Source organism: Peromyscus eremicus, unplaced genomic scaffold, assembly GCF_949786415.1.
Source record: "Peromyscus eremicus unplaced genomic scaffold, PerEre_H2_v1 PerEre#2#unplaced_250, whole genome shotgun sequence".
Classification (NCBI taxonomy): Eukaryota; Metazoa; Chordata; class Mammalia; order Rodentia; family Cricetidae; genus Peromyscus; species Peromyscus eremicus.
This window is the reverse complement of record NW_026734486.1, coordinates 195151-221761: the sequence shown is the minus strand read 5'-3', so window position 1 is coordinate 221761 and position 26611 is coordinate 195151. Positions and strand designations below refer to the sequence as shown.

The window sequence follows — 26611 nt, the reverse complement described above, 5'->3', positions numbered from 1 at the left end:
TAAGTACAGTTTTAAATTCTGTTTTTACATTTTTATGTTTAAATGATGTATAGTTGTGTGTATCATGTGGTCCATAATGACATCTGCATGCATGTGTCCAACATGGATGAACAAAATGGAATGATCAAATGGGAGTGGTTGTCATATCTATCACCTCATATATTTTTCATTGAGAGGACTTTGAGAAACTGAAGGTTTGGTAAATATCCCTGATGCCCTGGACTCAGAGACAGCACCAAAAATAAAGTAGACCATGTATGACAGTGGCAGCACTAAGGAGAGGATATCTGCAAGCTTGTGTTCCCCTGGCCTGGGTTGTTGTATTTATTTGCATATGCCATTTCACTGTATCTGCCAGACAGGTTTTATTTCTATTTGTTTGTTGTATGCACATGTGGGTGCATGTTTTTGTAGGTTCCTGTGCATGTGTATGTAGACTGGAGGTCAAATTTGGGTGCTATTCATCATAAGCCACTGACCTTTGTATTTTAAATGCTTTTATTAGCATATACTACTTATGCATACCATGGATCATTATGACCTTATCTTATATGTTTATAGCTGTACTGAGCATTCTAAAATAATAATAAGTCTCTGGGTCATGATTTGGGAGGTGGATATTGGTCCAAAAGAAAAAGACTGTTCATGAAGATCTTACCAGGAAACCGGGGTTCTTGGATGAATCAAATGCAGGATGGAAAAATATAACTGAAAGCTTTTTATTTACAGCTCTTGGTGTAATTCTATTTTTTCTTTCTGCCAAGCTGGTAATATCAATAGAAGAGCTGTAGAAACAGAGAAATATTTCTGCCACTGCTGATGAGTTTAATGCTGTGTCTTCCAGGTGAGGAAATGGAAAGGGAGTAGGATTCTTGATGTAATTCCTTAAGCTTAGTTGATTATTTTGTCTAATAATGCCTGTGTGATCTGTTTTCCTTATCAAGTCCTAGAGATGTACAGCAAACTGAGGGTCCAGATGAAAAGCAAAAGGTAAGACTTCTAAATTAAACACTTTTTGCTATCTAAAATTTCTTTAATTTACAATACTTAAAAAGATTTATTTATTTGTTTATTTATGTGCGTGTGTGTGTCTCTCTGTGTGTTTGCTATGTGTGGTCGGGGTATGGGGGCGGTGCCCACAGAGGCCAGTAGAAGGCATTGAATCCCCTGGACCTGGAGTTAAAGGCATTTGTGTGTTGTCTGATGGGGGTGCTGGGGTCTGAACTTGGGTCCTTTAGGAGAGCAACAGGTGCTCTCAACCATCCCCTTGTCTCTCAGGGCCCCCTTTTGCAGTGACCTGTCTTCAGTCTTTCCTTGACTCCTGTAACCTCATCATGTTTGAGGAGTTCAGGACTGTCATTTTCATGTTTTCTTTTTCTTTTGGAGATAAGTGATTTTCAGTGTGTTCTATCATGCATGGCTTGATCTTGCTGTTTTTCAAAAGGTCATATCTGACAATCTGTTTTGGTTGAATTCTTTATATCTTTTATGTCTGATCCAGTTTTTGTATATGGCTTTCTGTCTAAATTATTTTCCATTTGTCCTCACTGCTACCTGTTCTTTCTCTAAGTATCTGCTTTCATCTCAATTAACTAGATTTCAGGACTCTATCTTATCTTCACTAATGTCTTATAATCCATACCTCTTCATTTCTTTGAAATGATTGCTTCTAAGCTTAAAATAGTCATCTTTATCTTAGAGTGCATCTTTAAATAATTATGGCAAATTACATATAAAGCAAGGTTCTTGTAATAGTAACTTCCATCTAAACGAAAATCCTTTATAGATTTAATCACTTGTTGCTGTTTGTCTCGACTCGGGTGTGTGGGTTCACTGGGATCCATGGAAAGAAGACTCAGAGGCATTTTAAGAATGAATCTAGCCTTTCATGGGGAGTCCAGCCTTGAAGGACTGGAGCACCTTCCCTTCACCTAGGGCATTTGTATTTCTCTCCATTACAGTTTAGCCAGTTAATTTCCATATGCTCAAAACAACCTGAAAGGAGCTCCCTCAAATCCAAGTGCAAATTCCTAGATTTCTCAGGAAAACCACAGTTTTCCCAGTTTCCTGAACCAAGATTTGCATAGGCTTTGTATCCTTAGGAGACTCTCAGACAAGAATCACATAGAGTGGCTGGAGAAACAAAAGTTATCGGTTAAACAAGGATTGATTAGGGCTAGGTGCTACTCTTTGGAGAGAGACCAAGTGTGGTTCAGCAGGAATGCAGCCACAATCATTACCTGTTGTGTATATAAAATTATCTCTTTGTACCTTATATACATATACAATTATTATAACAATTAACAATGTAAAATTATACCTCTGTCTATCCTCCCTTTCTTGCTGTTAGTGTTGCCATTGCTTATTTCAGAATATGGCATAGTGTTGATAATACACTTGCATATTTTTCTATAAACTTTCACATTTAAGTATCTTCAAAGTAAGATCTTCACTTATCTATATCTATATATATATCTATATCTATATCTATATATATATATTTATTTATTTATTTAAGGAATTCTGGCACTTTTTTTTCTTTATTTACACCCAAGGTTTTGTTTTGGTTTGGATTGGTTTGGTTTTGGTGTTTTTGAGGGACGGTTTGGTTTCTCTGTGTAGTTTTGGTGCCTGTCCTGGATCTCTCTCTGTATACCAGGCTGGCCTCGAACTCACAGAGATCTGCCCACTCTGCCTCCTAAGTGATGGAATTAAAGGCATGCACAACCACCCCCCAGCTTACACCCATATTCTTTACCATCTGTTTTTGGATTAGTGGAATAGCTGTGAATTGTTTTAGAAATATAATATTTCTGAGAAATTTTACATAATTGTTGTTTTTCCTAAACAATAACATCCCCCATTTTGTGTGTACAGTTTAGTGTTAAGAACATTCACAAGATTATACCCTTCACTGCCTGACTGTAGAACATGTCAGTCGCCTTGAAACCTTGCTCCCGTTCTTCTTTCCCTTATTCTGGGCAGCTACAGCTCTACTTTATGTGTTTGCATATTGCAAATATCTCACATAAATGGGGCCACACATTTGTGGCCTTTTATGTTTGACTTCTCCCTCTTACGGTGTTTTCAGGGCTCAACCATCCTTTGGTGTGAACCAGTACTTCATTTCTGTTTATGTAGGTGCTCTTCCACTGTATGGATGGACTCCATTTTATTTTTTTCATCATTTGATGAACATTTGGGTTTTTCTTACTGTTTCATTATGATGAATAAGGGTATAGACATTTGTAAACTAGGTTCTATCAGGAATATATCTCTGAGTAGAACTGCTGGGTCACGCTATAGTTCTGTGTTCTACTGTTTTGGAAAGTGGTTGGCTACTTCTCAAAGCAGCTACATCTTTTTATCTAGATAACATCATATTAATAGTTGGTGCTTATTATTATTTAAAATATTTTTAGATTTATTTATTTTATTATTTTATGCACATGAGTGTTTTTGCCTGCTGTGGGATGTTCTGTACGGCAAATGTGTTGCTAATTAGTCAATAAACACTGATTGGCCATTGGCTAGGCAGGAAGTGTAGGCGGGATGAGGAGGAGAATAAAGCTGGGAAGTGGAAGGCTGAGTCAGAGAGACACTGCCAGCCACCACAATGAGAAACAGCATGTGAAGATGCCGGTAAGCCATGAGCCATGTGGCAAGGTATAGATTAATGGAAATGGATTAATTTAAGCTATAAGAACAATTAGCAAGAAGCCTGCCATGGCCCTACAGTTTGAAAGCAATATAAGTCTCTGTGTTTACTTGGTCGGGTCTGAGGGCAGGTGAGAGAGATTTGTCCTGACTGTGGGCCAGGCAGGAAAACTCTAGCTACAAATGGTGTCCAACATGGTGGCAAGAGTTTCCACCTAAATCTGAGAAAAAAAGATTCTAAAACGGAGCTAAAAACAGCTTCCTAATTGTCTCTCTCAAATGAGTGGCAGCTGCCGGTTTGAGCTACTGGTGGCTTCCTGGTGTGTGTGCTCAACCTGCAGTATGGCGGGAATGAGACCTCTACAAGTGGCACATTAAGCTGTATGGTGGATTTAGCCTTTGCAGGTACAAAACAAAAAAAAAGAGGTTTCTGGACTACAAGCTGCTTGGATAAAAGCATATACCCATGATAGCTCCCAAAGCTGGTGGTAAAGTACCACGGCCATGTTGGGAAGCTGAGGTGGATGGAGCCAGCAGCCACAGCTGCTGCTGTTTAAAGCAATAGATTCACAATAAGACAGATTCAGATGTAATAGTTTACAATGTGTGTAAAAGATACGTAGGCTTGAAAAAGACAAAAAAGGTGATATGTAGTTATAGAAACAAATACATAGTTTTAAAAAATAAAGTCTTTAAAGAGACAGTAAAATTAATATAAAAAATAAGCCACGTGAAGATGAATATTACACAGAGAATCTGGATTGTGTTGTCTTTGGGATTTTTAACTGCAGAAAAACATTTGATTGTAAAAGCTGTTGAGTTATGCCAATATGTATATTTTAAAGATACCTTGACTTCAAAATTTGGATATAAGGATATGTTACTTTGGAAAAGAGTCTCTGCTTTTGTTCCCACAGAAAGCCAAAGGCTATGGATTTGTTCCAGATTAAGATACATCAGGTTTGACCAGCCAAGACCCCTTGAAAGGTCTCCCGATGACACCATGGCCCAGATAATCCAACATCCAGAACCGTTTCAAGGCAACTGGCTCAGACGATACATCCTCACGGACTACTCCATGATCCTAAAATTTTCTTTGTTTCCCCATAAGATACAGCGCCCCCCTCCAGCAGGAAGTAGTAAGAGAAGCTACTCCCAAATTCCCAAATTGTATGTAATTTTACTTTGTTAAGGTTAAAACCTTCCTTTTTGAAAAAAAAAAGGGGGGGAAAGTGCTGTGGGATGTTCTGTACGGCAAATGTGTTGCTAATTAGTCAATAAACACTGATTGGCCATTGGCTAGGCAGGAAGTGTAGGCGGGACGAGGAGGAGAATAAAGCTGGGAAGTGGAAGGCTGAGTCAGAGAGACACTGCCAGCCACCACGATGAGAAACAGCATGTGAAGATGCCGGTAAGCCATGAGCCACGTGGCAAGGTATAGATTAATGGAAATGGATTAATTTAAGCTATAAGAACAATTAGTAAGAAGCCTGCCACGGCCATACAGTTTGAAAGCAATATAAGTCTCTGTGTTTACTTGGTCGGGTCTGAGGGCAGGTGAGAGAGATTTGTCCTGACTGTGGGCCAGGCAGGAAAACTCTATCTACATTTGCCTGCACACGTGTTTATGCCCGTTGCTCATGAAGGTCAGAAGAGAGCTTTGGATTCCCTGTGACTGGAACTAAAGACAGTCTTGATTTAACGTGGATTCTATGTGTCAAACCTGGTTCCTGTAGAAGAGCAACATGTGCTCTTAAATGCTGAAACAGCTTTCTAGCCCCAGTGTGTATTCTTGTCTGTGTCTTCTAGTTATAGGCATCCCAGTGGAAAATGTTATCTTGTTCATCTGCTGATTCAAAAAAAATTGGTGGAGGGAGCTTGGAGATATGGTTCAGTGGGTAGAGTGCCTGTTAGAGAATTGTTGGGGATGGGGTCTGATGGTGAAGCTGGAGGGAGGGTTCAATGTGCCTCAAGGGACCAGGCCTGGCCACCACAGTAGTCTGGGTGTGGAGCCCAGTGGTCAGAGGTGTCCAGGGGCAGGGCCTACAAGGGGAATCTCTGTGCAGCAGAGAAAGCCACCCCTGCAGCAAAGTGAGTAACCAACAATGGGAACCTGGGTCTGGGACAGCTGTCAGTTACCCACTGTTCAATTAATGGGTAAGGAGATGTGGGAGAGTTGGGAGTTGAGCAGGAGAGCCTGTGAGGTGATGGTCATCCTGGAGAAGGGACATGGGAAGAACAGGTTGGACACGAGGATGACGGGGGTGCCGATGACAGAAATCAACTGAAAGACCCCACACTCAAGGCAGTACCCTCTCAGGTGGGCGCCCCAGAAACCCAGACTCCAGACCAGTTGATACAATCAGCAAGAGGCTTTATTTGATCATTTGCACAAACGGGCCCTCTGCACTATTCATGAGAGGATCCCTGAACAGTAATTGCAGGCATCTTTTAAAGGCAAAACCCACAAAATTAGCATAGGATTCGGGGCAATACATAACTGGCTAGTTTGAAGATCTGCACCGGGAAGGGGGACTACAGCTATGGGGACTTTCCATGGGGGCTGTTTTTCTTCCTAGCATAGCCACAGGATGTTCTGCTAGACCCAGATAATGTCACAAAGTTATTCTGCTGAGGCTACAGGCTGACACAAGAAATATCACAAGAATATTTCTGCTGAGGCTAATGGTTTGGGGGCCTGGGACTGGTACTCATTTCTCTTTCTCATGTTTAACTCTTTCACAACAACTACCTAAAGACCTGGCCCTGGTTTTCCTTCCTGTGGGAAATGGTTGGTGCAGGGCATGGAGGCCACAAGCTCCTGAGTGTGTCTGTGGATTGTGCCAGCCACACAGTGGGCCTGCAGTAACACACCACGCCCTTAAGGATAGGAGAGGTGGCTAAATGAACTCAATTGCTACTTTTATCACCCTTAATCATAAGTTAACTATGGCCCCTAGTGATGGTGGCTGGCCAGGGCTGGGCTGGGTGGTTCTCACTTGTTTACTTCACTTCAGGTGCTCCTTGCCATGGACAGTCTTGCCATTGACGGTCACTGACCAGAGCTCTGTGTCCTTTTCCATATGCTCTCCGGGCCAGTCTCCACAATGTGTTTTTGTGACCTTGCGGCAGAATGAAAAAGATCCATAAAAAAAGGAAGGACTTGACTGTTCCTAGGTATGGTGGAGGAGAGAGTTTATTGGAGCTAAAATGAGGAGCATAGCCAGAGGCAGGGACATATGAGAGAGTCCAGGGTGGACATGACCCTGATCCTGGCCATGTGAGGAGGGAGAGGTGGGGAGAGAGAGGAAGAGCAGGGAACCAGATGCAGAGCCAGAAGGCCTAAAAGAGGAGTAAGCAAAATGAGGGGACTATATAGGGAAGGTCATCTGGGAGAATGTCAGCCCATCCCCTGGGCTAGAGAAGTTTAGGGTGGGCAGGAGGGTATGACAACCATACCCTGTAACAGGTAAGGGACTAAAGGAGGCAGGGAGAATCTGATTGGTAGCATCTGCTTTGATATGTCAAATGGGCACCTCAGCCATTTGTCCGGGGTTTGAGACTGAACATTCACTATTTTTATTGTTTGTAGGTCTAATTGAAGACAGATTCAACACACAAGTGGAAGTAGAAAAGAAGATGATGCAGCCTGCCCCCATCACAGCCCAGTATATCAGAGAACAGGAAAGCCATCATGAATGCCTGAAACTTACTGAAGCCCAAAGAGAAGGCTCCATGTATACCAGGGAATGGGCCATGATTGCGTTAGGCACTCTCATAGACTTCACTGTCATACATCTATTGTTGTACCCAAACTCCGGACCCCACAAAATTCTACCAAGAGACCAAATCTGATGCAAAAACAAAAGAGCCTTTATTGTGAGTTAACTGGGGCCTCTCCCTCCATTTGAGGCTGAAACAAAGCAGGAGAAATCCTGAGCAGCATGGGGTGAGGGCTTTAACAGTGGCTAGACAAAAGGGGCTTGGGTTACTTCAAAACTGCATAGTTACAGACTTGGGATTGGCTCAAGCCCTAGTTTGGGTATCTGGACTGAGCTAGCTGGCTATTTTGCTACTAGGTATTGCAACATTTTAGTCTCAGCAGAACAACATCTGGAGTTGTTTGTTCCTTCCTGATTAGCCTTTCCTTGTTGGTGGTAGTTGTTCATGGTTCTCTCTGTAACTAGGGTTAAGGTCAGGGGCAGTGGGGGTTTGGGGGTCAGGCATCCTGCTCAGGTCTTTTTGCTATGGCTGTAGTTCTACAGAGGCTGTCACTTTTAGCATCTGACTCAGACACCTCTCTGAACTTCTCTGTTTACAGGATTCTCTTTGTGGTGCCAGCTCAAAGGCAGTTTGCAATAGGTTTCATTAATTTCCTAGGAAGCGTTTGACTGCACACCCAGCAATTGGTCATAGCTGTTCTTTGTGGTGGAAGGGACTGGGTGGGTTGACCCAGTAGGCCTGCAATAACACACCCCACCCCTAAGGATGGGAGAGGTGTCTACAAGAACTCAATTGTCACACTTATTATCCTTCTGATTTATGTGTTAACTGTTCCTCTTGTGATGAGGGCTGGCTCAGGGCCAGGCTGGTGGCTCTCACTTATTCACTTCAGGTGCTCCTTGCCATTGGTGGTCACTGACCAGAGCTCTGTGTCCTCTTCCTCCTTAAGCTCTCCTGGCCAGTCTCTACAATGTGTGTAACCTTGTGTTGATGTCACAAAGGGCCCTTTCAGAGTCAGAGGCTGAAAGGAGATAAGGGGAGGAGAGAGCAGCATTTTCCCAGAGTCCTCTGGGGTGTCCCATGTGCACTGCATTGGTAGGACAGATGGGCTGGGTCAGCAGCTGGCAGGGGGCTCCATCTCCATGGAGCAACCCTACCGTGGTCATCTCATTCTGTACTCCAGGAGCTGAGTTACCTTACCCATTTTCCACATTGGCCTCAGTTTCCCACCTTCATGAACTATGGTGATATTTTATTTGTATTAAAATGTTATTTGTGGGGCTGGAGAGATGGCTCAGGGGTTAAGAGCACTGACTGCTCTTCCAGAGGTCCTGAGTTCAATTCCCAGCAACCACATGGTGGCTCACAACCATCTGTAATGGGATCTGGTGCCCTCTTCTGGCATGCGGTCATACATGCTGTATACATAATAAATAAATAAATCTTAAAAAAAAAAGTTCTTAAAAAAATGTTATTTGTATGTTAATAAATAAAGTTGGCTGGGGGTCAGAGCTATTAGCAAGCCTTAGGAAAGCAGGGCAATGGTGGCGTACACTTGTAATCCCAGCACTTGGTAGGCAGAGCTAGGTAAGTCTCTGTGTGTTCAGGGATACAGCTAGTATTGGATACACATGCCTTTAATCTCAATACCAATCATGGAAAACCTGGAGGTCTATACAGACAGGCCATGATGAGGCGGTCATGTGGTTGGGTTTACAACCAATGAGAAGGCAGATCAGAAACTCTATATAAAGACTTTAACACAGGAAGTAAGTAGCTCTGGTTCGGAAAGGTAGGACCACCACAGGAGGAAGGGTCAGGTTTTTAGCTCTTAGCTCTAACCTCTTGGCTTTCTTCTTTGCATTGGTTCTGTGTTTCTTATTTAATAAGGTAGTTGGTTATATCTACAATGAACCCAATCTAAGTTGGAGCAGGCAGGAATAGGAGGATGAGGACATGCTTACTGAATGCCAAGGACCATCAAACTATATTTCATAGGCAGCCTTTAGTCCTGTAGGAATGGACCTGGAGGAATGTACTTTCCCAGGCCTCAAGTGGCTCACAATACTCTTATTTAAATGACAGAAATGTTAAGTGCTCGAAACATATCAAAGTAACAGAATGTTTGTAAAGTAAAAGGGTCCTTCCCAGATGACCTACAGAGTCACATTTCTCAGTGAAACACTGTTCTGCCTGACTGTGTTGTTCTACTTTTGTGTGTATGTGTGATGCTGCGAGTGTTATGTGACAAAACTTTCATGGGGAGACTCCACAAACACATCTACTTAACCCAGATAGGGAGTCCATGACAGACCGAAATACAGACACCACTGAAGTCCAACCTTGAGAACCAGTGAGTTTTATTGGGGTTATTACAGGAATGTGGATGAGGGGTCACTTACAGGAGCAGAAATGACTCAAAGATGGCTGCATCACCCAAGCCCACCCCAGCACGGGTGACAGCTCACAGAGCTGGAACCTGGAGCACACTGCACAGCCTGCAGGCAGCTCAGCAGGTTGGACACTGTCCTTTCTGGGTGCCTCAGGTGGTCTAAACTGAAAGGTTTAAACGTTCCCACTTTAATAACTGAATTTAGGTTTCAGTTCTCTGAAAGAAGCCAACAGATGTCTCTTCCAAAAAAGCTCCATTTAGCAACAAATGACATTCAGGGATGAGGGAGAGAGCACAAACAAGCCTGAGTCAGCCCCACGATGTCTCAAGGACAGTTTCTGCAACCCCCTTGAATCTCACCCAAGGTTGTCAGAGATAAAACCTCAGCCAGGTAAAAGTATGCTAATGTCACTGCTGCTTGCCTAACCAATAATGTTTGAGATGACCTAACCATCCCTCAAATCCCCCTAGCTATGCTTAACCTGCATGCTCCTATCAGATCTTGGCCATGTTGTCCAGGTGAATGCCCAGGTGTATGCTGGTATTGTAATACACACTATTTGAGTCTGGGGTCTTCCTTCAGCGTTTCCTCAACAAAGTCTCTTCCAGGCAGCTCTTCGGGGTTCTGTTTCTTTCATTAGCTGGTCTGGTCTCAGCCTCTTCTTCCCAGCTTGGTTCTGCCCCTCACAGACACTCAGCTTTTATTGTTTACTCTGGCAGGAAAGTGCCTAGTGAATCTGGTCAGTTTGGGGGCCTTTCTGGATACATTTGAGGTGTTTACCTTCCTGCTTTAGGAGCTTCCCTGCGGGATGGAATATTTCAGTCTCAGAGGACACTGTTGTACAGCAGAGGGTTGGACTCAGGAGTGGTAGGTAAGCACTCCAGCGTGAGCTACATCTGAAGCCCTACATATATGTTTTTACTTGGTAATTGAAATTGCATCTTGTCTCAGATATAAAGACATAGAAATAGCACATGTAATTAACAGTATAGGCACAGTTGTGTATCGGTGACTGGTCTGGAACTCACTGTGTAGACCAGGTTGGCCTCAAACACACAGAGATCTTCCTGTCTCTGCCTTCTGAGTGCTGGGTTTAAAGGCATGTGCCGCTACATCTGGCCCTAACATTCTCATTCTAGTTTTGTATTCTGGATCTTTACATATCTTGTAAACTTGTCTCCCATTCTGCAAACATTTTAAGCATTAATGTCTAACATTAATCTTTCTACTGTTGAAGTTATTTAGCCACATTTTATGGAACTTTTGGGAGAGAGAAGGCAAATTTCCATCCCATAGATTATTACTCTCTATTAGCATTCAGGGAAGATTCTTCCCATGGGAGTCATTGTGAGTGTAGCAAAGTGATGTAAAGCTCATTTACAGTGCCCCAAAACTACCCCTACCAGCTGGGTTCCGAACGTCCCAGACAGGTGTGCTATGCACACCTAGCACTCAGAACATAGAGACAGGAGGATCAGGAATTCCAAGGCCATGCAGGGATACATGAGCTCCCATCTAAAATAATACAAATTTTCAAAACATTCCCATCTTCCCCAACAAAAGTTGGCCGCAATCCAGCACTAAACCTCCCCTACAGCTGTCGGTGCCCACCATGTTGCTCTGTCTCTATGTGTACTCTTGGTTCTGGAGACTTCAGACTTGTGGGTCACCACACTGTCATGGACTGGCTTATTTTTCTCAGCATGATGCACATACATTATCATGTGTCAGTTTTGCCTTACTTCTTAAGCTTAGTTACCACCCTTGCTTGGACAGCCCTATCGTATCCTCTCTCCCTTTGGTGGACACACGACTTAGCTGTAGTGAAATGCTACTGTGAATGAGGTATGCAGACACCTGCCTGAGTCTCTATTTTCCTTCCTTTGGGTGTCTACTCTTTTTTTTTTTTTTTTTTTTGGTTTTTCGAGACAGGGTTTCTCTGTGTAGCTTTGCATCTTTCCTGGAACTCAATTGATAGTCCAGGCTGGCCTCGAACTCACAGAGATCCACCTGGCTCTGCCTCCCGAGTGCTGGGATTAAAGGCATGTGCCACCACTGCCCGGCGGGTGTCTACTCTTGATATATCCCTAAAACACATATGTTCACATATCTGTAGTGCCTGAGGGGGATAGAAAAGGACATCAGGCATCCTGCAGCTGGAGATACAGACAGCTGTGAGCAACCATGTTGTGGTGTTGAAAATTGAACCTCAGCTCTCTGCAAGGTTAGCAAGTGCTCTTAACCTCTGAGACATCATGGCTGCTAACCAAGTTTGCCCAGCTCAAGAAGTATCATACCTCATGCCTAGAACGTTACCTTCTCTGAAGAGGTTCCTGTTTGTTCTCACTGATGCTTCCAGCACCTATAACAGTATGTGGCAAGAGTTGATTATTCACACACAAACACACACACACACACACACACACACACACACACACACACAAGCACAAATGCATACCTGCTCCGGAATCCATCCATTATCAAACACAGACAGCCAGTGTGGTGATCCTGTGGGGCCAGTGCAGCAGTGCAACCTTGAGGAGGCACAGCAGTCCAGCTAAAGTTCAGCTTGGTTCCTCTATGGCCCATGTGTCCATTTTGCAGGGAACGATGCCAGGGCCTTATCCTGAGGCCAAAACCCTGGAAATACTACTTCACTACAACCTGACAGACTGTGGCACTTTGGATGAGGTGCTGGTCCTTGCAAAGAGTCTGGCCTTCTACTGTATATGATTGCCCAGCAGTCTTGATTCAAGAGAAAACTTCCAGATCTGGGTTTGTGCTGTTGAGGAGGAAGGATGTTAACAGCAAAAGTGCATTCAGGAGACCCAAAGACACCAGAAATGATGATTAGGGCTGAGAGAATCCATTGATCAGGGGAAAATGATCAGTGACTTCAATCAACAAGATTGAGCGTCATCGAAGATGGTGTGAACATATAGTGATGAGCAGGAGTCAGTTCAGAGGTCTCAGGCAAGAGTGGTTGACTAGCTGGATTGAAAAGTCTGACATGGGCTTCAGCTTCCTGCTCCTTCTCCTGGTAGTGTGCTGATACTTCATCATAAGTAGGTCAACTCAAAGCCCAGCCTCTTTTCCTGCATCCATATCCCACAGTGCCAAGGTTGGGTCAGGCATCTTCTCCTTCCTGCCACTCAGAAGGGGACACAGCAGTGATGGTAAGGGCCAGTGCTGGCCTCATTCTGGCCTCAGCTCTCTAGTCTGTGAAATGTTGTCCTCCCAACAGATTCCACTGTGCTACAGCCAGCCAGATTGTTCTGTCACCACCCAAACTCTGAGGAAGGAACATTACCCTTTTGTACTTAATACAGCTTTGTAGTATGGAAAGCAGAAACTAGTAGAAGAGTAAGATTAAGTAACTCCATAAAAATATATGGACTTGAAGATGTCTTTCTCAGAAATTCAGAAATCAAGTTGCTAGAAACTAGAGCAAAAGATTTAGATTTGAACTATTCAGCCAGATCGTTAGTAGTCATTCCTGACTATTTTAATTTTTAGTTTAAGCTAGTAACAAGAAAAACTCACTTTCTTAGTTCACTAGCAACAATCCCAAGCACTCAACATCACATGTCTGCCTGTCTTGAAACACTAAAAAAGGAGGGGGGGGGTTGCCATAGTTCTTTTTACATGTATCAAATTGCTGCTGACCCTTTGTGATAATGTTAAAACTTGGTTACATACTATGCAAACTTTCTGGCGCTATAGCCCCAATATGAATTCCAGCTTCTCCTCTCATCAGTTTTGGTTGTCTGTGACTTGTTTCTTTAGCCCAACCCCCCTTCATCTTCCAGACATCAGTTCTTCCTTTGCTTGGCATGAGGATGCCACTTCTTCCCACAGGGTGTACCTTCATGTTCCTCTAGGCCAGACAGGAGCTGTCCATTTCTAGACCTTTTATATTCTTCCAGAGCAGGAATGGAAGTGCTGGGCCTTCCTCTGTTCTGTTATAGAATTTTCCTGATCAATATTGTGCAGATTTGTCACTGCGTTAAATGTCATTTGTTGAATTGCATTTCAATAGTTAAAATTTATTAACTTAGTTGGAATGTTAAGCTCACAGCCTTAGTAATTAGGAAGGGGAGGAGTTTGAAAACTCAAGGTGTATTGTTGTACTTATCTGGAGTCCTTCTGACCTCTGTGAAGTGGATCCAATGGCTTCTTTTGATCGTCAGAGGCTTATATGAATTCTTATTTTATAAAAGGACACAAAAGTTTTAAATATGTTAGTATTATCAATCAGTAGTGAAATCCATATTGTAGAAAAAACAGGTAAAAGATATCTGTAAAATAGCAGGAGTAGACTCATATCTTTGAATCCTAGCAAAAAACTATAGATTTGCATTAAAAATTGTATATTTTCCTTCTGTCCAGAGAGCCAGCTATAAATTGGATTTAAATGTCTTTGACCCGATGAAAAAGCATCTGTAAGTCTATATTCATAAGATAACCACAAGAAATCTAAAATCTTGTGCTGGAATCCAAACATTAAGCAACCATTGCTCTATTAGCTTGTCAGAATTCTATTAATGTTAAATTTCTGAACTTTGTAGTTTTAATGCAATGACAGTATGGCAAAGGAAAGAAATTTCATAATATCTTTCATATATCGTCCTCATCTCTTTATATTTTTAGATCCTTAGAATTTATTATTTATTAGAAATATAAGCAGTTATTTAAGAACAGTCATTTCAAATTATGTTTGAAACCTGTTTATCCCTTAATGTGAAGCTTGTGGGACCCCAAAATGTTATAACCAGAGTCCACCAAAGAACACCAAGAGACCAATCTGAATGCAAAAGCAGAGTCTTTTTATTTACGAGTTTAAACCTGGGTCTCTGCATCCTTCTGATGCAGCAGCAGCTTTAGTCTAGACATGCTTGGTTTGAATTGATTGGAGAGTTGCAGCTGCAAGGAAATGGCCATATCCTCTAACAATCGATATCATCAGCAGACCCACTTTCTCTGACAACAAGACATCCGACTTGTTACCTGCAGGAAACTTGTTCCCTCTGACAACTATGGTATATAATCCCTCATATCATTTATTTCACGGCAGGAAATGTCAGGAACTTGTTTTTACGTGACTGTTAATTGTCTGGGTCTAGGGGCTGCAAACCTCTTGTGGGTTTCCAAGGGCCTGCTGCCCCCAGTCTGACCCTTCTCTAAAATGGCTGCAACCTTCTCATCCTCTCAGCCAGTAGTGGTGCATGCCTCAGCACTGGGAAGGCAGAGGCATGCAGATCTCTGTGAGGTGGAGGCTTGCCTGGTCTACATAGCAAGGTCTAGGTCAACCAGAGCTGTCTCAAAATCAAACAAACAAAATCCACCAATTCCATGACCACCACACCAGCTCTCTGCCTCTCAGGCTGTCCAGCTCTGCCCCTACCAGACCACCCTCCTTGCTTCCTGGTCCTTCCTTTCACTGTACCACCCTGGCATGTCTCCAAGACAGCCCTACCCACCCTGCCCCCTGCCCCAGGAGACACTCCTCATCCACTCAGGAGCTGCTTTCCAGGGCTCCCTCTATGTGTCCTCACCTCCTGGACTGCCCTGGCTATGGCTATCCTTAATATACCCAGGAGAAGCTAGTGGCCAAGGCTGGTGCTACTTTGTTTACTTCCTGGATGTGAGGCTGAGCATCTCCCAGGCTTCCCAAGAGAGCAGGTGCCCTGAAGTGGTCTGAGGATTCTCCATGGAGTGTGTGACAGCGAACTTCTGGTGACCTGCAGCTGCTGACACCAAAACCTCACACCACAGCCACAGGCTGCCAGAGCCTGACCCTGACCCACAGAACCATGCTGTAAGGACTATAAGGACTTGTCCATCTTCAGTGTTGGGAATTCATGCCAGTGACAGCAGAACACCCCTGGTAGACAGTGGTGTCTCCCTGGCCCATGGTCCTCTTGCAGGGTGGAGGTTCTGTGGGACCCTCAGACCCATACTATGCTATAAGACCTGGCAAGCTCCTGTCCTCACCCCTGGAGCTTTGGACAATAGGGTGGATGTTCAGACCTTGTAGAAGAAGTGGCAGATATTATGAGAAATCCATGGAGTCTGCTTAAAGGGTAAAGAAATTTATTAGGGAGGAAGACTCACTATGATTTCTCTTAGTGTCCTGGAACACCGAGGTACAGTCCCAAGCTGTTCTTCCACCCGAGCCTGTATCAGCATCCAAGCCCACAAGGGAGAGAGGAGTGGTGTACGTGCTGCTTGGGTCTTAAGAGTACCCCGGGGGCCACTTCCCAGGGCAGATACTACAAGGACATATTTAGGTAGGACAGTTACCTGCTACATGTCTAGGGGTGGGGCTTCAAGGTCATAGATAGAAAAGATATAGCCACTGTAGGGGGTCTCACATGAGTGTCAACTCTGTCCGGTGCCCCCTTGTCCAATCCAGAGATACATAACATTCTGCATGTAAGCCATTCCTATATAAACCTCGTAAAGTGAGTGCTCAGGAACTTCCCTCTTTTCACCTACTGTAAAGTGGTGTCAGGGAGGTCCCTGCCTAGGCTAGAATAAACAAAACCTTTTGTTCTTACACAGGAAGTTGGCTCCCTGGCAGTCTTGCTGTGGGTCTCAGGCACGGGTATTACACTACAAGTCAGGAAGACTTGTGGGCCCCTTACCTGCACATGGACTCTCAGCACATATCTGGGGTGAAAGGGATGTGCATTCATGACATAGATGTGCAGGCATTAAGAGACCAAGGGTGACAACTGATAGTGTGAACAGTGAGGAGACAGATAGAGAGCCTGGGGTTGGTAAGTAAGTCCAGGACAGAGTGCTGAACACACACACACAAACACACACACACACACACACACACACACACACACAGGCACACACAGGCACACACACATGCACACACACACAGGCACACACCTACACATCACCAGTGTCTGCTATGTTCAATGAGAAACACTTTTTTCTCTTCATTCACACCAGAAACCCCCTGTTTGCTGGCACCAACCATTAAGAGTCCTTGTGGGAAAGCACAGGGTCTTATCTGGTGGATACTCAGGGCCACCTTGTATTTCTGGTGATGCTGGTCAAGGTCAGCTGGGCATTGGTCCTCACCCTAGGCACTGTCCTGGTTTAGTTACTCTTACTGTGATAAGCACAATGATCAAAAGTAACTTAGGGAGGAAAGGGTCTATTTGGGTGACAGTCCATCATCAGGGCAAGTCAAGGCAGGAACCTGGAGGCAGGTGGTTGTTGGCCATTCCCTGTGAGTGTCAGAAACCAAACTCAGGTCCTCTGCTAGAGAAGCAAGCCCTAACTGTGAAGCCATTTTTCCAGCCTTTTTTTGAGATATACTGTAGAGCCCAGGATGGCCTTGTACCTCCCCCTGCCCCAGCCTTCAAACAAGAGATTTACAGGAATGCCACAACACACCTAGCTCCCACTATGACAATTGCAGCAACTGACCCACACTGCATAGATCTGGATGCTATCTCTAGGAGAGGCCTTCATAATTGCCATCCCTCAGCTGCATTCTGGGTGGTATTTCAAGCCCCACTCTGTGCAAGGGCTGTGTGGCCTAGGCCAGTTGTAGTTCTCCAAGCCAAGCTTTGAGGTTTCAGGCCCATAGGTGAGCAACGTTTCCTGTGGAAACAGCTTAACAACTTTGCTGTTGACTGATTGTATGACCATCATAGGCACCAGCCCCTGCAGGTCCCCCCACTCCTCTTAAAACCCACCCCTATTCCTCAGCCTCCACACCAGCTCTCTACTTTCTACCACTTACCCCTTGACCACCACCCACAATGGATTCCATGGTTCCTTGAGCACCCACCAACCACCATCACACAGCATCACAGGCACCCACCCTGAGGAACACTTGGGATATTCCTTCACTGGCATCTTGAGCTGTTCCCCTCCTTAATTAACATGGTGTGATTGAGCCTCTCAGGACCTCCAAAATCTCACCTCCATTTCACCTAGTCTCACTCACTTCCCCCTAGTATCAGCTGGGAAGTGTACAGTCAGCTAATGGCATCCAGAGGAGGAAGGAGTGGCCTCCAGGCCCTTGAAACTCACCATTGTCCTCCCCACTGAGAGTGACATTCTTTGGCATATATGAGAGAAATTCACAAAGACACCAAAGTCTTGGGTGCTAAAGTTCCCTCTAGACCTCGGCCAAGGATCTGGAGGCAACCTGCCCACACCTTCCCAGTGACCTTGACCCATCTCTACACCCAGGATGTCTGACCCAGCAAAAGTGCTATGTGCACAGCTACTCACTGAAAGGACACCAGCCCATTTGAGGACGTGGCTCTGGCAGGCCTTGTCTTTCTCCTGATTCCCTCTGTTGGTAGCCCTTGTCCTTCTCAGATACCCTCTGTCTTACTAAAAATCATCAGATTATATTCCTGAAGCTAGCCCCAACATCCATTCCCATATATGTCCATTTCCTCTGCCCTAGGCTGACTATCAAGGTCCAGTTATCAAAGTATTGAAATCCAGCAATCAAAAGTCCCTTTTAGCTCACCTAATTAACATTCCCAATTGAAATTAAATACCTCATCCCCAGGCAAGATTTCCCATTTTCCCTTTATAAACCACCATTTCCCTATGGGCCACGTAAATCTCCCCTCTATCCAGAGGAATTCCTTTCTCCCTCTGTGACAAATATCCCTGTCCCCTTCTCTCTTGTCTTCTATCTCCTGTAGGTTTTTTTTTTTGTTTTGTTTTTTTGTTTTTTCTTATTCCCTGCCCTCTGTTGCTCTGGGGCAAAGAATTCTCCTTTGTGCTGACAACTTGATCTTGGGGATCCTGGGTAGATACTTTTTCTTTCCTACACTGTGCTTTTTTTTTATTTTAGACAAGGTCTCCCCATGTATCGCTGGCTGTACTAGAACTCACTATGTAGACAACCAGACTGGCTGCAAATTCATAGAGATCCACCTGCCTCTGCCTCTGGAGCACTGGGATTAAAGGAGTGGGCCCTCAAGCCTGGCCTAATACGCTGTATATGTTAGGAAATTGTAACAAGAAAGACTGCATGTTTGATTCAAATAAAATTTATTTTTCAATCTTGGGATTAATTATGAGGCCTTGCAACATGCTAGGCAAGCCTACCTGAGCTATACCCCAGCCCCTCACTTTTAGGCAGAGCCTTGAGCCATGCACCATTACTCTTTTTATATATGCATTTACTCAGTGGGTATACAAGAGAAAGAGAGAGAGAGAGAGAGAGAGAGAGAGAGAGCACACCAGCCCAAGTATGAAGGTTTGGGAACAACTTGCAGGAGTCAGTTCTCTCCTTCCACCATGTGCATGTGGGTTCCAAGGATGAAACTCATCAGGTATGGCAGCCAACACCATTACCCACTGAGCAAGCTTACTTGCCCTGTACAACATAATGTCTTCAGAATTTCTCTGATGACACTTTGACACTTGACACTGTGTGAATCCCAGGGATGTTCAGTCACTCTCCACGTCCTCCTGGTCTCTCCACACAAGGGCCTCTCCTGCCACATGTGTGGACCATGACAATGCCTTTGGTTTGTGTCCCTGTGGCCTCTGCACCCCTCACTGACACTTCAGGGCTGCACACAGCTGTCCTGCCAACCAGAGGCAGGGTTCCCCAGAGAGCTTGAGCCACAGGACCATGTTGATGTCGCTTTCAGTTGAGCTTTGTGTCTTGAGAATGATCTTGTAAAGACAATAAAGGTGGAAACTTGGGATTGTTACTACATTGGCTACACTAAGGAAGTAAGCAAGCACTCCTCTGGGGGACCTGGGAGCTGATGGACAGAAACCAATGACCTTTTTTGTTTTCTGTTTCCTCAAACATCTGCCTTTTATAAACAATCAGGAGGCTGTTAGGCTGTTATGTCTGAGGCCACAGGGGAAGTGATTGTAGGGAGAAGGACTGGTGGTCACTGGCTACTTCAGTCTCAATGCTCAGAGGTTCCAAGTGGAAAGTGTGAAAAAAGAAAGTACAAAAATTACTCATAATACTGCCTCACCCGAACTTCCTTCAGTCTACGTGAACAAGCGTCGGAGGAAATATGAATGGACTGGAAAGGCAGATGGGAAATGTGGCAGGTCAGGCTGCCTGGAGACACTCAGGGGTCAGGCCTGAATTGTGATTAGTCCTATCCTGGGAGGGGGGTGTGGTCCCTGAGGGCATCTGGACTGAAGTACCACTGGCTGCAGGTGGGGGTGCCTGGGGCCTCTTCCCAGACTTAATGGTTTTTCAAAGCTGCTTCTTTACTAGACTGGGAGGAAAGTTCCAGCACCTAGCTGACATCTGTGGACAGATGAAAAGGGGCAAAAATTCTGCCTGAGGGAGACTTAAAAAAGAATATTTATGCATATATATATATATAATATATATATACATCTTACCTGTGAAGGTCAAAGGACAACTTACCGGGGTTGGTTCTCTCCTTACATGTAGGTCCTGTGGACTGAACTCAGGTCATAAGGCTTTACTTGCTGAGCGATCTCATGATCCTAATGGTGTCTCTAAGGCAAAACTGTTGGTGCTGGCACAGTACAGAGGTGGTGTTTTGATGCAGGGGTATGTGGGTACCTGGTGGAAAGAAGACCCAGAGGCACCTTAAGAATAAATTTAGCCCTTGGCGGCTGCAGGGGGTTCAGCTTTGAAGGACTGAAGCATCTTCCCTTCGCCTAGGGCGTTGTTATTTCTCTCTAATTGCAGTTTAGCCAGTTAATTTCCATACCTTCAAAGCAACCTGAAAGGAGCTCCCAGCCATAAAATGCCCAGTGCAATGTACTTGATTTCTCAGGTACCATGGTTTTCCTTGTTTCCTGAGCAAGTTTTGCCTAGGCCTTTGATCCTTTGGAGACTCTCTGATAAGAGAGACAAAGGTGTGGTTAAACACAGGAAGGATTAGGGCTAGGTGCTACTCTCTGGAACCAGGCCAGGAGCTCAGCAGGACCCAGGCACAGTGGTGGATCCTCTGAACCAGAATGGCAGCTGTTGTGCTGCCAGATGTTTGTACTGGGAGCACAACTCAGGTCCTAGGTAAGAGCAGCCTGTGCTTTTCACTGTTGAGCCATCTGGCTCGCCCCATAAATCTCCTTGTAGAAGATAAATTAGTGCCAAGCATTGTGGCATGCACCTTTAGTCCAGCACTCAGGAGGCAGAGGCAGGGGGATCTCTATGAGTTGGAGGCCAGCTTGCCTGGTCCACAAAGCAAGTTCCAGCACAGCTGGGTTGTTACACAGAGACACCAAGAAACTTTATTTTCTACAAAGTCAGGTGGAATGATGAGAGCAGCCCCTCCAGGCTCCTGGAGCTATGAAGTTAGTAGCTCCTGTGCTCAAGGCCCAACCCAGCACTCAGGAGTTCAGGGCTGTCCTCAGCTACACAGCAACTTCATGGCTAGTCTGGGGTACATGAGACCCTGTATCTAAAAAACGAGGGATGGTTTGGCTGGCTAACTGGCTGAGTCCATGAAGGTGTTTGCCTGTGGCACCATCCACTAAAAGATAAAATCCAATAAAATGTCTGCATATCCCTTAGGGTCAGAGTCACTCTTAGGTGTGAAACCTGTTTAAACCCAGGCAAGTCCATGCCCCTGACTGACCCAGCTGAAACACAGCCCTCATTTAGTCCTATGAGAAAATCCTAGCCAGGCTCATGGGCTCCTCTCATCCCCACCTGGGAAGAGAGAATTGTTGGTTTTGTATTGTTGTTGTTTGAGACAGGGTCTCATGTAACCCAGGCTGGCCTCAGTATCCCCATATGGCCAAAAATGACCTTGACCTCCTGTCCTTCCTGCCTCTACCTCCCAAGTGCCCAGATGTCAGGCATCCCACTGGGCTGTAATTTCAGCAGAACCCCTAAGCCATTAGCAAACTGCAGCTCCTGGACAGTCCCGGCCTGCACCCTGAATCTGCAAATAGTTCCCTGGGTATCTGGCTTTGCCCTCGGGCACTCTGCCCTAAGCTCCCATCATAACACTTGAACCAGGTCCTTACTGACATAGACCCCTAGATGGTCAGTCTTTACTGTCAACCTGACACAATCTAGAATCATTTGGGAATGAAGGACTGTCTGGGTCAGACTGGCTTGGGGGCGTGTCTAGGAGGGTTGTCATGGTTGTCCTGTGGGAGGCCTGGCAGTGCCGTCCTTGATCTCAGAGTCCCTGCCCCATGGATCACCACCCCATTTGAGCCCTACATTTGCCCCTAGATGCTGGCCTTCCTTCCCTCAGGAGGCTTCCCTCCCTTGGCTGATACAGAAACCTGTTATGGGAACAGTCAGAGGTCAGACCACCTTCCCTTTGACGTGCTTTCTTAGAGGTCAGAGGGGGATGCAGGAGTTTTAAAACTGGGTGTACAGCATAAGCAGATTTTGTTAAATGGGACAGCCACATGCATCAGACATAGGAAACTAATGCATGTCTGCTGGACCACCTTCAACACTGAATCATCTTGAAGGGACTGTGCTTCTGTGTGCTAAGGAGGTGCCAGCAACTGACTTCTTACGCCATTCTCAGGGCATGCTTGTTTTCTACACAAAATACTGTCAACTTAAGGAGTCCAAATTTCTACACTGGTGTAAGTCTTCAAAGCTTACCAAGAGCAACATCATCAGCACAAGCAAAGGTGGGTGCCAGGCTGCCAGGTACCACAGATAAAGCAAGAAGGAGCACAGTGGGTGTGGTGTTGTGGTTCACAACCTTGTCATTCACCACTGGGCCAGGGGACCCTCTGTAGGAAATCGGGAGGCAGCAGGATGGAGCAGGAAAACTAAAACACTCACCTTGCAGAAAACATCCAAGCCTATTCAGACTAGTGTGAGGAAGATTGCCAAGTATGCAGGTCAGCCTGTGTATCCACATAAAATGGATTTCTAGGCAGAAATCAGAGACAGCGAGCTGCAGACTCCAAGCCTGTATAGGTGGTACCAGCCAGGCCCTCAAGGGCATGCAGAGAATCAGCTGTGAAGAACAGAGTGCAAGCTCTACTTCTTGCCTGTCTGACAGCTGGGCTTGGTAGTTAAGAGCACTTGCTGCTCTTATGGAAGATCTGGTTTCAACTCCCAGCACCCACATGGTAACTCCAGCTCCAGGGGATGCAATGCACTCTTCTGACCACCAAAGGCAGCAAGACTGCACATGACGCACAGACATACATGCAGGTGAAACATTCATGTGCAGAAAACAAAGAAATCATAAAGAGAAGCAAAGAAAGAAAAAGGAAAAATGTCACCATGAGGCTGTCTCAACAAAGTGAAGGGTTGGCTGGAAGAGAGCTTGCCTTGCGTGTGTGAGCCCTTTCATTCACTTTAGCACGAAAAGCTAAAAACAAAAGTTAGGCCAGTAAGATGGTTCAGTGTGTAAAGGTGCTTGCCACCAAGCCTGACAACCTGAGTTTCATCTGCAGGGCCCATGTGGTGGAGGGTGAGAACGAATTCCCACAAGTTGTCCTCTGACAGCTATATGGACATGTGGCATGAACCCTGCCCCTAATGCAAAAAAATGTAAAAGGTCATTTTAAAAAACTGACCACAAAACTCATTTGCACAATCAATGCTAATTAAAATGTTCCAGCCATGTATTGGTGGCACATGTCTTTAATCTTAGCCCTCAGGAGGCAGAGGCAGGCAGGGAGATCTCTGAGTTTGAGGCCAGCCTGGTTTACAGAGCAAACCAGGACTGTTTTCAGGACAGTCAGAGCTACACAGACATACCCTGTCTTCAAAAAAAACCCAACCAAACCAAAAATAAAAAATTAAAAATAAGTGTTTCAAAAGCACATCCTTAACAATTTCAGAGTGAAAAGGCAATGTTTTGAAACCAGATATCACCCCTAAATGTCATACATGAAACTGTGTGGGGAAACCCGAGAGGAGCCATCTGGTAAATCGGGACATGGTGTTCAGGGTCTTGATGACCCTCAACACCAGCATACCCTTAACACTCATTCAGGATTCCACAAAGTCAAACACCAGGCAGGTTCTGTGCTCTCACCTGGAATATGAAAGGCCTGGATTCCATCTTCACCATGACACAGGCCTGTGCACACACATGACCAACATGTGGTAGCCCAAGCCTTTAATCCCAGCCTTCAGTTGGCAGAAACAGGTGGATCTCTGTGAGTTCCAGGCCTGTAAGGGCTATGTAGAGACCCTGTATGGAAGAAAAAAAAATCCTAATGGAATATTGATCTTTTGAAAGCAAATCTAGAAATTCTACTAATCAAGACACAAGAACTTCTTGCTGCAACTGCTGGCAACTAGCGATTAAAAAACCCTCAGTCTTAGTAGTGAGTGTTCTAAGTAGTGTCCAACTTAGAAAATGTTTGATCTGAAATGTCAGCAATGATATGAGAATTTTATGACCAACACATGGGGCTGTGGAGACACTGGGAGGGTCTGAGCAGTTGCTCTGAAAGCCTGATGACTTGAGTTTGAATCCTCAGCACCTACATAAAAGAAACCCTGGAATGCCACAGAAGCCGCTAACCCCAGCTAGGGATGAAGGACACAAAAGGATCCTGAGAGTTGGTAGTTTACTGAAACCCTGATAAGGAAGATATGTGATATTCACTCTGGTATCCACAATTGCACACATGGTTGTACAACCTGGCATAGTGATACCTGTATCCTACACACACACACACACACACACACACACGCACACGCACACGCACACGCACATGCACACGCACACGCACAGGACAAGCAACGGATACAGGGCAATGCCCACAATCAATTGATGTGGAGATGCCAATTGAAAGCACAGGAAAAGCCAGAGCAACTGCCCAGGAGGACCAGTGTGCCTGGGGCGAAGGTGAAATGTTGCAGCAGTTTGAATAACCACTGGGTAAATTTTGGTGATGCAAACACAAGGGTCCCCTGTGAGCCAGTTTCTGTGAGGAATGGAATCGTAACACAGGCAGAGCACTTCTAATCCAAAACCTGAAATCTGAAATGTGAGAACACTGAATTTGAAATCTAATTCCTTGGCTGCTCCACAGAAGTGGCTTCACTCAGGACATGGAGATGAGATTATCCAAGAATCCTCAACCAGGGAGAGGACATCATCCTGGCTCACCCCTTCTGAGACCATGACAACACAGACACTCAAGACTCCAGCCAGATCTAGGGGCCACCTCCTGGGGCCTGGATGACACTCAGCTGCAGGGTCCTGCTGCTCCCCTTCACCTGCACCCCACTTCCTAGCTCTGTTTCATAAAAGCACTATAAGGTCTCTGCATTTGTGGCCTGTTCTCCTTTGGTTCTTGTCTGCCCTTCAGATGCTCTGCTGAACCTTCTGATCACAGCAGGACCCCACCATGGCCCTGCTCCTGTACCCAGCAGCCACCAGCAACTTTGGGTCCAGGACTCAGGACTCCTTCCTACTTAAATGGTCACTCCAGGCTGACACAGGCTGGCCTGCTGCTGGGTCCTTAGGCCCTCAGTGTCTCTGAGTACCCTGGGTCTTGCCCCTCACTGCAAAGGAGCAGCTGCTGCCTTCCTTGCCCTGCCTCTTCAGCCATGGCATCCCCACTGGAACAGCCTGGGTATCACTGAGTTTGTGGTGTGCGGTGTGGCTTTCCTCCCCAGGGCTGGGGATGTCTGCATGCTTGGCTTGTGTCTGCAGCTGGACATGGAGGCAACTCCTGACTGCATTGGCCAGAATGGCCTGACACCGTTGGTCTCAGGAGATTCTCCTGCCTTCCAAGTGCTTGAGTGACAGGTGTGTGCCACCTCGCTGGTTAGAAAGTAGGTTGGATCAAAGACAGGGATCTGAGGTCCTGGTACTTCCAACAGTGGGGACACCAACATTCTGAGTATCCAGTCATCTTGGACTATGTCTAACAGTGGGGCACTCCACAAAGACATTGTCACTCTGAGGACATGGCTGTGTTCACAAAACCAGGCACTATGCAAACATGTCTGAGGTTACAAACCAGAGTGCCAGGCTGGGGCCACTCAAAGGTGTGGTTCTCACTTGGCATAGTGAGGACCCAAGTTCCATCCCTGCCATTGAGTAACAAATATCTGCTGGGGATGTAGCTCAGCGGTTGGGTGATTGACTAGCATATGTGAAGACCTGGGCTCCATCCCTAGGACTAAACCCCAACACCCACAAAACCCCACCAGGTTGAGGGATCATGGTCAACACTGAGGGCCTGAGTTCAATCCTGAGGACCCCAATGGAGCAAGGAGAGAAACAACTGGCCCAAGTTGTCCTTAACATCACACACACAAAAACACACACACACACACACACACACACACACACACACACAGGGTGTATTTAAAAAAACAGGGAGGGCAGTTGCTAGCGCACACTTTAAAACTCAGCACGTGGGAGGCAGAGGCAAAGGGATCTCTGAACTTGAGGCCAGCCTGGTCTACAGAGCAATTTCCAGCATATCCAGGGCTGCATAGAAAGCTTGTCTCAAAAATAAAACAAAACAAATTGTGTCTGAAGAGCACTAGCTGCTCTTCCAGGGGATCTGAGTTTCTTTCCCAGCACCCACAATGGAAGGCTCACCAGGTTTCCCAGGGGAACTTGGATATGTGGCCCTGTCCTGCTGGTGCCCAACCACAGTGGGGACTGCAGCTTCCTAAGAGGAATGCAGGTCTGATCTCCAGACCTACACCTTCAAGGGGCCTAGCCAGCCTCCACTCAAAAGCGAGTTTCTCAGGGCCTGGCTAGCCAAGAAGAAGGAAGTACCACTTAGAGTAGAAACCAGAAGAGGGTGTTCTTTGTTTGCAGCTCACAAAGGAAAGCTCAGACCTCTGGGGAGGGGGTGGTGTGAGTGGGCGTGGCTTCATAAATCCCTCAAACCAGGGCGGGCTTCTAATCCCTCTAAGAGCA

The 26611-nt window shown here is 45.5% G+C and overlaps 1 long non-coding RNA gene across 1 annotated transcript; it reads left to right on the top strand.

Moving 5' to 3' along the window:
• The first annotated feature begins 731 nt into the window (after positions 1–731).
• LOC131901729 (uncharacterized) lies at positions 732–8775 on the top strand. Its single transcript, XR_009376857.1, has 3 exons — positions 732–844; positions 945–990; positions 7250–8775. It is a non-coding gene; the product is annotated as an uncharacterized LOC131901729 (long non-coding RNA).
• Positions 8776–26611: the final 17836 nt, after the last annotated feature.